We start from the raw sequence: 3033 nt of genomic DNA on the forward strand, positions 1-3033 counted from the left end.
TTTCTTTCTTTCTTTCTTTCTTTCTTTCTTTCTTTCTTTCTTTCTTTTCCCTAGAGTGGCTAGAAATGTTTGGAAACATTTTTTTTTTTTTTTGGAAGAAGGCCTTCATTTTTTTCAGAAGGCCTTGCTTTCCTTCCTTTTTTTTGTTTACTATTAACATGGTGAGTGCATTGCAATATATTTGTTTTTCTATTTTATTTGTGTGGAGGAAGAGTTCATTTAACGATGTAGTTGCCTGAAATCTAACTCAGTGCTGGCCTATAGGGAACCAGACTCTCCAGCAAGTGTGACAGTGTCTTTTACTGAGACTTGGGAGATGGCATCCAGACAAAAGTCAGAGGCTCTGAAGAAGCGTTCTAGGGACCTGTTGCCACCTCCATTCTGAGCAGCAGATTTCCTTGGGAGAGAGTCTTCCAAATCTTTCAGCAGCTCAGGCTGCTGTAACAGTAGGGTGCAGTTCATCTACTGACTCAGTTGGACATCTTGTCTGAAGAACAGACCGAATCATGAGAGAAGATCACTTAACAGTTCATGTTCATGGAGGATGACAAGCTGTTCTTTACCACTAAGATCCTGAAGTGGAACAGCTAGTGCAGCTCAAAATCTACAAAGCTTATGAGGCCTTCATGAGGGCCCTTCTAGGTCAAAGAAATCAGATCCTAACAATTAGGGTGTTCATTTGGAGTCTTAGCGAAGAACCTGTCTTTAGCCAAGATATCTTACATCTTTCTCCCATAGCAGTGCCACAGTACAGTCAGGTGGCCCAGTGGGTAAAAATTACTGAGGTGAAGGTAAAGACTCACCCTGTAACCTGAGTGTGATTTTAATGATCACACAGGACAACAGTAAGTTGTCATCTGTCTTTCACATGCTGTGCCATATTCCCTGATTCCACAAAATAAATATAAGTGTGTTAAAGGGGTATATTAGAATGGCTTATGGTCTGTGGCCCAGCTGATCCATCAATGGCTCCATATGAAGAGAAGGTCCAAGTATCCAGTAGTTAGTTGTTCAGTCCATGATGCTGGATGATTCAGCTGGTCTTCAGTATATGCTGGAATCTGGAAGAATTAAGCTCTAATGCTAGTGAAGGAATGGACTTGCTAGTGAGATGGAGACCAAGTAGGTAAGGAGAGAGAGAAATGGAGGGGAGGGCACAGGGAGAGGGAAAGAGAGATGGAGAGGGAGATGGAGAGGGAGATGGAGGTCGAGATGGAGAGGGAGAGTGATAGGTAGAGGAAAATAGGTAGGCTCTGAAGGTATGACCCAGATTAAAGGTGTGTCTTCCCACATCGAAGATCCAGATCAGAAATAGATCTTCTTACTTCAAGTGATCTAAGCTAAAATACAGGTATATCAGTGTCCAGACATTTTTTGTTCCAGTTATTTCTAGATGGGGTCAAGTTAGCAGCTAAGAGTAGTTATCATATTTACTGAGCCATTTTTTTGGGGCAGTTTTCAAGTGTTTTTCTTTTCTTTTTTTTTTTTTTTTCATTTTTTGCAATAGGGTCTCTCTAGGTAGCCTTGTTGGTCCTGGAACTCACTATGTAGACCAGGCTGGCCTGAAACTAATAAGAGATCTGCCTGCCTCTGCCTCCCAAGTGCTGTGATCAAAAGTGTATACACTACAACAAGCTGTCATTTTTTTTTTTTAAAAAAAACCTCCTTCTAGTTCTTCGATGATCCCTTCTATGATAAAGAGGTTTTACAACTAAAAGGAGCAGTTATGGAACAGACTTTGTCAGACATGATTACTAAGCAGTGGGTTTTTTCAGATAGAGCCAGTTGAGACATTATTTCGAGACATCACTGGGTATTAAACACCAGATTTTGCTATTTCATATATGATATGATACAATATGATAAAAATGTTGTTTTAGAGCAGTGGTTCTCAACCTTTATAATACGTTGACTCTTTAATACAGTTCTTCATGCTATGGTGACCTCTGATCATAAAAGTATTTTTGTTGCTACTTAATAACTTCAGTCTTGCTATTGCTAAGAATAGTAAGGTAAATATCTGATGTTTCTGTTGTGGTCTGATCCTTTTATCATACCTATAGCCATTTTGTATTCAGTCTCCACTTTGCTCATAAGGTGACTTAAATTCAAGTTCTCAGACTCCAATTCCCAGCAGTAATTACCCGTAGCTGACACTGAAAAACTATCTTAAAAGGTCATAACTGTATTACCTATGCCCTGTTATCTCAATGTTCTGAAACTCCCCTGTTCACCACTTACCCACCATCTCTCACCTCACTAGGACTGCTATTTTAGAGGGTAGGAGTGTGTCATTGAGTGTTTTTACTTAAAAATAGAATCCCATGTGAAAGGGGTCACAACCCACTGGATGAGTGTTGGGCTCCATTTCAGCCCTGGTTTGGGCCTTGTGGAGAAGCCTGGGTCAAGATTCTATCACCTTGTGGGAGAGTCTAAGCCTTGCTTAGTCCCTTCCTTACTAGGGTGACTCAACAGGACCTGTTTGGCTCTGCCTCTGCTCAGATGTTGCTGATGTAGTGCTTTGCAATTTGCCCTGTTAGTCTCCCCTTCCACTCTGTCACTCTATGTCATCTCACCCCACCAAAACTCTTCCTCCTTATGCTCCAAGTTTATATAAACTAGTGGTTGTTACAATAAAGTTGAGTTCCTGCTTCAACAAGACTCCAAGCCTGGTGTGCTTCTTTTGGACCTCAGACACTCACCATGCTTCTCAACCCCAGAGAGAGATCCCACTGGACTGGGACCTCTCTCCTCTTGCCTGGACCTTCCAGCAAGAAGCAAACAGCTGAGAACTGCTATTTTAGAGGGTAAGACTATGTCACTGAATGTTTTTACTTAAAATTAGAATCACATGTTTCAGTGGGTTAAATACTTACTACCAAGTCATGTGGTCTGAATTCTATATTCATGAGACCCACAGGGTGGAAGAAGTAAAAACTGACTCCTGGAAGTTGTTCTCTGACTTTCATACCATGACATTCATGCTAATACACACAGACACGTACAGGCAGATACACACACTGACAAAGATAC

Source organism: Grammomys surdaster, unplaced genomic scaffold (genome assembly GCF_004785775.1).
Source record: "Grammomys surdaster isolate TR1022 unplaced genomic scaffold, NIH_TR_1.0 462, whole genome shotgun sequence".
Taxonomy (NCBI): domain Eukaryota; kingdom Metazoa; phylum Chordata; class Mammalia; order Rodentia; family Muridae; genus Grammomys; species Grammomys surdaster.